Consider the following 12,214-nt stretch of genomic DNA (forward strand, 5'->3'; position numbering starts at 1 on the left):
AGTCTCCTCCTGGTGCTACACCCTGCAGCTCCAGCATTACCAGCTGCTTCACAGTGCTTCTGCCTTATCATTTACTTGTCTGTGTCACACTGCCTCTGTGCTCAGTCTGTTCAGTATCAAGACTCTCTTGTCCACCCCCACAGCTCTGGGGCAGAGCTATGCCTGTTTCTGTTCTCCATTTCTCCAGGCAATGCCTGGCTGAGGTATGATAGCTCCACAGCCAAGATGGTCTCTGGCCAGCAGAGTCCAGACAAAAGAAAGAGCATGTCCTCTGCCCAAAGCCTGTGTTTCAGCTCTGTGAGGGCACTTCAGAAATATCTGAGTGCCAGGGATAGATCCTTCTGCTTAAAATACATCCAAATCTTGCCCTGTGGCCCTTGTCTCTGAGCAGGGATATGGCAACTTGTTCACTCAGGTGTTCTAAAATAACTCATCTCTTTTAAGCATCTTTCTTTTCTTTTTTTTTTTTTTTTTCCACTGGCCACTGTCAGCTCCTGGAAACTGTTGCTGCCTCAGTTTCTTACCATCAAGAGCAGTAACAGCTGCACTCTGTGACTGTCTTGGGGAGATCACTGCTGTGGGCAGTGAGGGGAAACTGGGAGAAGGTAATTATGGCTGGAAGGTCTGTCTCTGGGTCCCCTCCTCATCTGCCAGAGGTGGCAGCAGCAGTGCTGTGCAGCTCATTCATAGCCTCTGGAAGAGGCATCTGTCTCTTCAAGTGTCATTCATACTTGAATGATTATTGCATCTCCTCCAGGGAAGACACCAGATGGAAGTGTTCTGAGTGCCAGATTTGACTACAGGTTGCCAAAAGGACCACACTGGGTCAGACATGAGAGCTCACAGGTTTATACCAGAAATCCAAAGGATTTCTGGCCAAACCTCATTCTGCTTGGCTTGAAATCATGCAGAAGCTGCCTGCCCATTTTATCCCCTCCTGTGTGCCCTCTGTAGATGGCATCAGATCTCTCTCCATCTGTGAGCTGAAGCCTTCAGGGCTAATGATGCTTTTGTCATTTTCAGTATTGGGTAATTCTCAAGTGTGCAACTTTTAAAATGACCACAAACCTGCTCTTTGCTGAAGTGGAACTAGTTGATTCACACAGCGACAGAGAATGTCACTGGTCATCAGTATGCTCCTGCAGAGTCTAGATTTTGCAATGTAGACCTGTGGAATGAGGCACATTATCTCCCATGAAATGCCAGGGTGAATCATACAGGTAATGTCTACAAAATATGAAGTGTAAGAAGATGCTGTGAACTAATTTAGTCTTAAGCATGATGCAAAATTATCCTCACAGAATCAAAAATTACCTATCAATGTTAGCTTGCCTTTGGGTGTTCTCACTGCAGAAGCGCGTGCGGAATTAGTATCTTACCAACTAATTCTTGGTTCTATAAAAGTTATTTCCCATTACAAAATCTCTCAAGGACATGACCTACTAAACCACATTCTTCCATGCAGTCTGAAGCATTATCTGTGCAATAACCATTCTGTCACTGGAATGCAAGGCACCACACTATTTTGGAAGATTAGTGTCCAAAATCATTCAACCACAAGACAAGGATCCCTGATGAGAAAACCCATGAGCTTGATCATCCCTTTATTACCTGCTAAAATGTTCTCATTTGCCTTCCCTTTGCAAAATTTAGGTCTCAGTACTCAAAGAGATTAAATTTCAGAAAAGATGTTTTCACAAAAATAAATCTCTGTATTGTGTAAAAGGGAGTGAGTTGGAGGGGGGAACATGGGGTTGTATCCAGATGGATCCGACTCTAGGACAGACAGACAGGCTTGATTACCCACCTGACTGAGGCAAGGTTGTGGCAAAAGAGCAAAGTGAATCTGCTGCTGTAATGTATTGCGATCTCATTTAACCAACTGATACAGACTGGGTGCCTCAGTCAGTCCATCTGGGGCAGAGGGTGAATGAAGCTGTGTGGAGTACCCACCTGGAAGCGCCTTTCAAAGGTCTGAACAATTGCCCTCCCTGTGAATTTTCATGACTGGCTGTGTGAAGGCAAGAAGACATCTTTCTAAATACTATTTTGTGAGATGGAAATGAGCAGTACTCTCTGCCAGCTGCCACGAGACTGGTGGTGGCAAAATTGTGAGCTAACCTATCTGGCTTTTTATGGTGATATTTCCTAGACAAAGCATCTCTGTGTCTTGTATACAGAGAGCTGGGAATGTCTGCCTTGCAGGAAGGAAGGGTGGAATGTTGCATCGCCTTTCTTGTCTCTTCCCAGGGAAGAACACTGGCTCATGGATATTCCAGAAGGAACAGACTGGCTGCTTCAGATATTGCTTAGGGTAAAGCCATGTCTCGATGATGCACATCAGGCCAGATTTGTTTTGGAAATCTGCTTTTCCAGAGTGGTCTGGCTGACATACTAATTATTCCCCACTCTTGACACTTTCTTGCTCTGACTGTATGCCCTTCTGAAAGCTGTTGACAAGACCTATACACCACCCAGCAGAGCCTGGCCTGCACACTGATTACACACACAAGGTATTATTTGCTGAAGTTCACAGTGTGCAAGTGGGTGCTGGGCAAAAGAACTAGCTGAAAATACGCACCAGGAATAATTGTGGTTGGCAGCACTACAGCTATCAGGGTGAGATTCATTTCACAGATCATCCACAGAGAGGTAAACCTGAAAAAATCCTTGTATATTTTATTTGCAAAGATTACGCTGACATTCTGTCATTTTTGGCAGCACAACCCTATTGAAGACTTTTGACTGTTTTCAGGAGAGGTTATTCTCTGGATTTGTTTAAGTCAAGGGTTGTAGTACTTGATGTCTTGTCTTCCCCTTTCCTTAGGAAACATTCTTAGGCTGTCATTGTTTTTGCTGTCCCCAGTCTGAATTGAAAACTCTTTATGTGAGGAAATGCAGGTGCAACTATTCTGCCATTATATTCAGTGGCAGTGTAGGAACCCTGGGAGAAGCAGAGGTTTTGAAATGGAAGAAGAATGTCTTTACAGGACTGTTTTTTTCCTTGTTTCCATGGCTTCTTTTCTCCTTATTTTCACATATGAGACCTCTCTTTGAGCTATTTTGCTGTTAGTGAATTTTCCACACAATATTAGCCCTGAAGGGAGATTATTTTTAAAGTGTCCGTTAAATTCAGAGTGCATTTCAGTGTCTCATCTGCTTCTTCATGCTTCTAGTTCAAGGATAGCCCTGAAATCTGTTGCAGGATGTTTATCTTCATTTTGCTGGGGAGTGATAATATATGTGTTCTCAGTACCATATTATTCAATAGGGAAGAGGGAAAAAAATGACTGGAGTAAGGTAGTGGCTAGTAACCATTTAAATTTTTTCCTGACTAGAATGGAGTTCTGACAACTGCTGATTTTAATCTGCTTCTGGAATTTTAAATTACATTGTTTTTCAATTAGAGTCCAATAATGGAATGAAGAAGACTGCTGTCAGTCAGAAAGCTTGGGATGAGTGATTAATGAACTTTGCAGTAATAGTCTACTTAAATAAAATCCCTATTACAGAGAAAAAAATCACATCCATTGGTAGAAAATCCCTCAAATGGAGAAAAAACATAAGCTGAATCAAAAGGTTTTGCGAAGTGCTTCAGATGGAGCTCTTGGGCCTCTGTCCACAGTTGGTTGTGCAATGCTCTGAGGACCACCCTAGGATGCAGCCTGCTTGCACTTTGTTCTGCAGCACTCATCCTGCTAGTGCAGAAAGCAAAAGGATATTGCTGTGCAGCATGAGGCCACTTCAAAATTTGCTTTCAGTTGTGAAGTTGCAATTACTCAACATGTTCTGCTTCCCAAAGCTTCCCGGTCTCCTCTTGCTTACATTGGAAAATTTCTGTAGATTTATATAGGAGAGAGATGGAGCCATTGTTAATCATTTATAGCAGCATTTACTCCCTTTGCTCTCTAGTTTCTTAGGTACTTATTCAGAGCCACTTGTCCTGCAACAACCACCAGCTCAGGACACTGCCCTCCCCCTGACAGCAGCAAGAGGAGTGGGTGGCCTGGCTTCCCACAGTTCTTGTCTGGACAAGCTGGCTTCCAGGCTGTGACACTCCTTTATCCCCTTCCTTCCCTGCAGTCCTGCACTCTATCCAACTGCCTGTTCTCCTCTGTCTCAAAGCATCCTGAAAACTGCTGGAGCACGGGTGACCTTATGCCAACCCAATGCCAGGGCTTATTTCCCGTAGAACAGCACAGTTGCAAAATAAAAGTGATGTAAGCTCTTATAATACTTTGTAGTAGGTACAGCTGAATGCAGAAAAACAAATACATTGAAAATGTCCACTAAGAATAAACCCATTTAGTACATAGCAAGCTTTTATTCAGCACTGACAGTATAATCTCTCGTTCTGCAAGGAAAGCTTTGCACACGCTTCTCTGTTTTCAAGAGCTCCTTCATTAATATTACTGCCTCACCTATAAAGTGAACTCATGACTTTGCATAATCATTCTCCCTCCTGAATGAGACAGAACAGAGTCAGTGTTGCACATTCCATTACTCCTGAAGGGCAGCTTCCAGAGCTGCATTTTAATTAGGGTGATAGGTTGTTTATCTCTAATGGTTCAGGTAGGCTAGTGGGTTTCTGATCCTTAATAAGTTACTGCATGTCAGCCAAGGGGTCTGCCCCCGTGCTTGCTCCTTCCCTGGTACTTGTCAGGGAAAACATTTTTTCTTCCATTAACCTAGACTGGAGTCTGAGCTAAAGTGTTTTACACCACATTTGCAGTTTAAACCTCCAATCAATTACCAGTAGTTTGCTAAATTGCTGGTGAGATAAGCTTATCTCTTAGTCCAGAGTGTTTAGGCACAGCTGTGACAATAGCTCATCTCATCTGCCTTACAAGAACTTGGTTAATGGGAAAGAGCAAAGTCCATCTTACCTGCCTTTTATTTCTTACAAATGCAGGAACCCCAGGTTAATTAGATAGCTTTGCTGTCTGTAGGAGGAAGGACAGTTCTGTATGTTAATAAAGAATGCCAGGACAAGTAATTTCATACATTTTGACGATAAAATAACATTGGAATTTTGACCCTTTCTTCCACTGATGCAGATACTGCAGTAATTTGGGATTCAATCTTTCCTGTGCTATCTGGTGTTATTTAACCTTGCTTGAGCTAGTTTATTTATACAGAAAGTTTGGAAAGTAATGCTTGTCTTGTTCACAAGGCTGTGAGGAAGCTTTTATTGACTAATGGATGCTAAAAGTCTGGGGAACCTCGGCTAGAAGAAATAACATAAACCTTTACTGGGCTCACATTAACTGGAGATTTATTTTTTAATGACAATCTACTGGAGTAGAACTTCTGAGATAATTTAATCTTTCCTAGTAGACACCCAGCAATACAGCTGGAAGTGCTGAGTGTATTTGTCTTGCAGTAAACCAAAACTTCCACTCAAGTTACTTATGCTTGAATTCTAGACACACAGGTGACATCCAGCTCAGGTGTTGACTCATCGTCTGAAGGTGTAGGTTGCTGGGTGCACACTTTGTTCTGCCCATTTTGGAGATGTGTATGCAAATGTGGTGGACTGCAGCTCAGAGCAAGGTGTTTCCTGGGTGTGCTTGTCTGCAAAGGTGATGTACAGAGAGCCCAACAGGGCTGCAAGGTAGACACACAACAAGGGTAGATGCCAGATAGGCATTACAAATACAGAAGGATGGGCTGTCTCAATCACTTAGTTTCAAATTTCCATCATAGGTAGACATCCAAAATCCAGCTCCTAACATCTTACCATCTAACTCTCAAGATCCACAGGTATTCATGTTTCCCATGAATAGTATTCCCCAGGTATCTGAAGTTTTTCCTCATAAGTTTAGGCATCTACAAAAGTTCAAGAACTGCTTAGCATAGCCACATCATGATTTGTACAGGACTGTTTCTCAAATGGGGACTCAGTCCAGAAGGCATATATGTGGTAATGGCTACACAGATCTCTTCCAAATATATGTCTGGAGCATGAGCTGGCAGGGCTATTTTCCTTCTTTATATGCAGATGTTCAAGGATGAATTTTCAAGAGGAAAAACGGTTCTGCATCTTCTTCTGCTGGAGTGGGTTTAAAGCTGCAAGCCTAAATTCTTGGGAAAGCATCTGGACTCTGGTTATATGTTGGAGATAGTGGGTTCATCAAAGCAGTGGGGTGACAGATGAGGATTGTGAGGATGAGTCAGTGATTAGATGACCTGGCCTCCAGTTTGTGTGCTCTAACCTGCACATAAAGCGCTGAAAAGAACACAGACTGCTCTACTTACCTGTAAAGATCTGACAACATCATGGAATTTAAACCCAGGACCTCTGCTGTTAGGTGGATGTTTTATCTGGCATCACTTCCTAAATGCCTCAATTATGAAAAATCCAGACTTGTTTTGTCATGTAAAAACAGGAGAGGAAGAGAGGGACACATCTACTGCTCATTTTCTGAGTGAAAGAACTCAAAAGTATAAATGTATATATAAAAGAATAAATATAAAAATACACATATATATTATATATTATAGACCATGTTTTTTATATAAAATATATATTATATTTTACATATATAAAAGTAGAAGCAACTGTTTCTCAGCACTGTAAAAGAGCATTCCAACTATACAAATGTCCAAATACAAATATCTGTTCATATTAAAATAGATAAAGGAAATTCAGTGTCAACAAAGGAAAGAAACAGATGCTGGTGCTTATTGGTTGCTGCCATCTATGAAAGTCTAGTCCTGGGGAAAAATCCTACTATATATAAAATAAACAAACATATGCTAGTGCCCCAAACAAGTCACATGGAATTTTATCACTTTACAGAAAAAATGAATTCACCAGAAGTTTTGTTAAAATATGCAAGAAAACAAAATATCTCTACAGTAACTTGGCCTTGAACTAGTGGGATAAATTCCACCAAATTGTACCAGAGAAAAATTTCTAAATGAGCAGAACAAGCCTTAGTTATCAAAAAAGTACAAATAAAATACTGTTGGGAGTTGCTGCTAGTAATGAAATGTTATGATACAGTGACTAAATGAAGTACAGCTCTAAATACCATGAGTGCTAGGGATTAACTGAATTATATATGGAGACTGGGAATTATATATGGAGTAGGAATCCATGGGGGAGGAAAAATTTCTGAACATTTCATTAGTTGATTGCTGATTATATTGTTACAGTCCTCCAAAATAGAGTGGTCAGAATTTGCCTGTGTGTGCAATATTTGTGGATTGTAAAAATTTTAAGATTTGAATAATCATTTGTTAATCTTTTCCTGAAAAAAGCAGAAGACTCCATCTGTGGATGTACAAGTGGGGGGAGTCTTTCCAGCAAAAGCTGAGAGGAATTTAAGACTTACACAAGAGAAAGAGAAGCAGAAGTGGTAGCTCCTCTGGGAACATGGGTTTTTTCAGGTCTGGTTTGTGTCTGTGGTGGTTTTTGGTTATTAATATAAATTCACTAATAGGTGTTGCTTTGAATGTTTAATGAAAGTGTAATTATGGGAGAGAAAATCTGACAGGGAAAACCTTTCCCAAAACAGACCTCAAGATTCAAGATTTTCATGTGATTGCACATACAATTTTCCTTTAATTCAGGCAGTTTAAATTGCTTCCATAATGTACTTTAACTTAGGGTCAGTGCTGCAAGTCTGGTTCAAGAACTGCCCAATGCACATTCCAAGCTGATTACATCCACTTGCATTTTTTCTAATTACACCCACTTTAGGTGATAAGATCTATATACAATGAAAGGCAATATTTCCCTTTAAAGATTGCCATCACTGAGGATTTTGTCTATCCACATGGAGTATCAGGCTCAGCCAGGTGCTGTCCTGAAGCATGTTGAGCACTTCAGAATGCCAAGTTGACTCAGCTCCTGCAGGAGCCAGCATTGTGGAGCCAGCAGGTGTTTGGAGTGTTACAGGACAAATAGTGAAATTACATTTTAGGGCTTTTCCTTGGAATTGCTTTGCCTCGTGGGAACTCTGAATTTTCTTTTTTCTTTTGCAGAGGTCACAGAAATATGAGGGCTAAGTGTAAACAGGCTGTTCTCATTTTATGAGTGCCAATAATCACCAATAATGTGATACTGGCAGTTATGTACACGGCTGTGAAAGTAGTAGGCATTGTAGTGCTACTTATCTGGAAATTAATTTAAACTTAGAGGGCATCTCTGCAATTCCCTCTGCAGAAGAGATATAACAGAAAAAGAGCCAATTAATTAATGGAGGAAGTAAGTGTCATTTATCCAAAGTGCTGAGAATTTCCTCCTTGCACTCCACACTCCAAAACATACCCTTCATTATTTAGAGGGACTGAAATGTTCACAGTTCCTGTCAGACTCACAGCTTAGAGTGAATCACAGTGGGTCTGTACTATCCAGCAGCACCTTCCAGCACAAAGCTTCTTACTTATTTTAGAATGCTAATTACTTTCATATAATAAACATAAATAATTTGATATAATTTGTACTGGATACCTGGTAAGAGTTTTGGAATATATTAATTTTTCCATCAAAATTCTACTTTGGAACCAGAAGAATTTCCACAGATAATAGTTTTCCTGAAGGATATCTGTTTAAATCCTTATCAACATATATCACCCTCCTTCTTCTGCTCCCAACCCTTCCTGACCCCTCAGAACCCCACCACAGACATTTTTGAGGCTACTTGGCAGCTGTGACCTGATGGGTCTGGTTGTGGCAATGGGGAAGGGAATTCTGAGCTCTGTGACACTGGAGCATCAGCATGATGTGCTCTCTCACATTTACACCCATGGGAAATAAAAAAAACATTTATAAACTAATGGTGAAGACACAGCATTTTAAATAAAGTCACTTCTCTTGAAAGTCAGAAATCCTATATAATCTGTTTATAATCTGTTTTAAATCCTCACAATCAAGGATTATGGATTATATTTTGGTCATCCCAATTTGGAGGATCTGGGGATAGGGAGTTTTTAACAAAATGGAACCTTGTTTCATGTGTGAGAGAGGAATTATTATTACCAAAAGTGGCTGCTAGTGTTGCAGTATATTAATTTTATATTATTATCTGTAGTGAGTGAAACTAGGAGCTGAGTTAAAGGGATCTTCAAAGCTTGCACCTTAAAATTGCAGGTAATTATTCAATGACAGCAATCATAAAGCTCCCCAAACAGTCCCAGTAGATTTAGAAAGGTCAGAAAACCTGGTCAGCACACCTGTGCTATATCAGAAAACCCACAACACTTCCTGTAACAAACAAATTTCAACTATTGTATCTAATGAGCCAGAAGCATAAAAAACATGCAGGAACAGAGGAGGAGAGAGAAAAGCCATGACAACATCAGGGCATTTGTTAGCATTTTACTACAGGCTTCATGTTTTCCTCATGATGTGGTTTAAGAAAAAATATTTCTTTCCTTCCTGAAGTCCTATGACTGTTTAATTTGCAGGAATATTCCTCAGACACACCTCTTAGCTACTCAAGTTTCTCTGCACACTAGTGGGTTTTTCACAAAGCTTTAAAACTGGCTATTGACAAATGTCTGTCATGATCCTTTATTTATACTGCTCCCCAGCTGGTTTGTGATAGCTTCCCCAAACAGTCCATGTTTATTACTAGTTAAAAGAGAGAAGTCAACATGAATTATATACCTCAATTCAACAAAACTCTGGAGAGTAATTTGCTAGAAATGAGCCAAAAACATGTGAACTTCTGGCTTGGGAAAATTGAAAGATGGTGAAAAAGAAGCCTGTATCTTACTTTCAGCTTATGTGAACTCTGCAGCTATGGAGAGATTCAGATAAAAGTGTCCAAGGTCACATAATTTCCTTTGGTGAAACTGGACCTGGATTTTGACCAGACTCTTCTCACCAGGCCTTTGGCAGCTGGCACTCTCAGAGCTGGAATAGATTTGAAAGATGCCATTTAGTTCTGTCCTCAGGATTTTCTTTATTTCTATTTAAGTATGATCCCATCTCTGTGAAACAATTCTGTTGCTCAAACTACCATGTTACTACATACCACAATCATTAAACAAGTTTATAATCCAAGAACCCTAGGGATGCACTTAAAAGCTACAATCCACTTTCAATAAGTGCAAGGATGATGCATATCCTTTCAACAAATGAATTATTTATTTACTACTGTGATATTTGAGAAAATTAGAAACCAATATATGTCAAAACACCTTATGTAAATGCGTGTTCAAAACTGGTTTGCTTTTGGTAAAAAAATCTTATAAATCTTAAGGAAGATTTATAAAATAAAGATCTTATAAAATAAAGCCTAAATCATTTGAATTAATGACTGCATCTTGTGACCAAGAATTTTGGGGCTCTCAGTGCCATCTAGTGATGTTTGGATGGAATTGAAATATAACTATTTTCACAGTATTACATATGTGTATGAGTATATTCGATAAGAAAAACTCTTTTAGATTAGCAATACTATAGTTCTTAAAATATCAATCACTCTTTAAATTCTGTTAAGCCTATATAACAGCAGAAATCACACATATATTATAAAGCAGGAGACAGCAGACACCTGCTAACTTTGTCTCCTGCAGTTCTATTCCTGCATCTTTCCCGGATTCCTGATTTTTCTTCCACCTCCTTTTCTACCCTGTAACATCTCTGCATTGCTTTGTCTTCACAGACACCTTGAAAACAGAATTTTTCTAAAAAACAAACAAACAAAAACAAAAACCCCAAAAAATTACCCCCCACCCCAAAAATAAACCCCCCCAAAAAAACTCAAACAAAAAAATCATTAGAGAAACTTTACTAATCCAAACACAGATCAGGAATTTACCTTCCTCACAGAACCTGACTATCAGCCCTAAGGTCTTCACTGGTGACATTAACATGATGTGTTCTAGGTCTGTCTTTGAAACATGCAATAGCTGGATTTGCTGTGTACTTACATATATTTCACTGGATTTTCTTTTGAACTGCAAAAAAAATCCTCAATTTTACTGTTTGAAAAAGAATTTTTCTTTTAGAATATGAAGGCCTCTTATTGGCCACTTCAGACTGTAATGTTAGATTGTCTGAATATAAACCAGGGTTTTTTTAAACACTAATAGTATTCCAGTCTTATCTTCAAACCCTAGTTAAATGTAAATAATTCTTTGTTAACTGAGAATAAAGAATATGTGAAATGTGAATTCCTGTCTCTACAGTGCACACAATCCAAATCCAGAGTGCTACTAAGCAAACTGAAAAACTGGGTTTTGGCAGACTGGTAAAATTCCTCAAAGAGGATCTGTCTGGATGGTGAGTGCAGATTTGCTCTGCCCCTGCTTGGAAGTGGTGGAGCTCTTGCCTGAATGCCTGGGGGCTGAGCTGGGCTACCCTGCTTCAGCAGCATCCTCTGGCTGCTGGAATATCTGACTTCTGTAGGGCAGGAGAGGTGCATGGTGGTGTCTGGACCCCTTTGTGAAGAGATACCCTCTGTAAAATCTGTGCAAATGCTACAGTTTTGGGTCTTGGTAAAGAAAAAAATTAACATACTAGCAAAGAGCTTACTTTCACTATTATATTTAAACCACATTTTAGCTCAATTGACTTAAATGTAACAGTGAAAAGAAATTAATTTCATAAATACTGGACAGGAGAGGAGACTGCTTAATACAGAAAACTTGCTGGAAAGATTATCACTTTCCCCTTGGAACACCTGAACCTCACTGGTGGGCCAGGAACACAGCACTGAGGAAGGCAAACTGAAAACAAGAAGAATTTCCCAGCTGTTTTCATATCTGCCAGATGAGCTGACGAGAGAAGCAGAACCACAGCCTGAGTCAATGCTCAACAAAGCAAGTTGAATTGACGGGTTTTTTGTAAAAATTGCACAACATCATCATTCTCACTCTGCCTTTGGAGACTGCATTTGACAGGAATGTTTTTTTATGATTTAGAATAATAATTCATGCTGAAGATCTATATTTCATCTACAACATCACATGCTGAGACAAGCTGAGTATTAGATAAATTGAGGCTCTGAGTCCCAAAGTATATAAAAGAAGAATTTCACATCATTTAGAAAATCTGCCTTATGACAACAGGACAAAAAAGACACTGATGACTTTCTATTTCTAGCTTCCAAGACAACAACTGTGACTGAAAAGAGCTTCTTTTATCTCTGATGTGAAGGGATTTTATTCCTCCCTCTTGGATGTGTTCCTTTGCATTCCAACATGTACTAAATTATTGCAATTCCCTGCTGATCTTCAAGACCAAATGGAAATT

Source organism: Haemorhous mexicanus, chromosome 5 (genome assembly GCF_027477595.1).
Source record: "Haemorhous mexicanus isolate bHaeMex1 chromosome 5, bHaeMex1.pri, whole genome shotgun sequence".
NCBI classification, from domain to species: Eukaryota; Metazoa; Chordata; class Aves; order Passeriformes; family Fringillidae; genus Haemorhous; species Haemorhous mexicanus.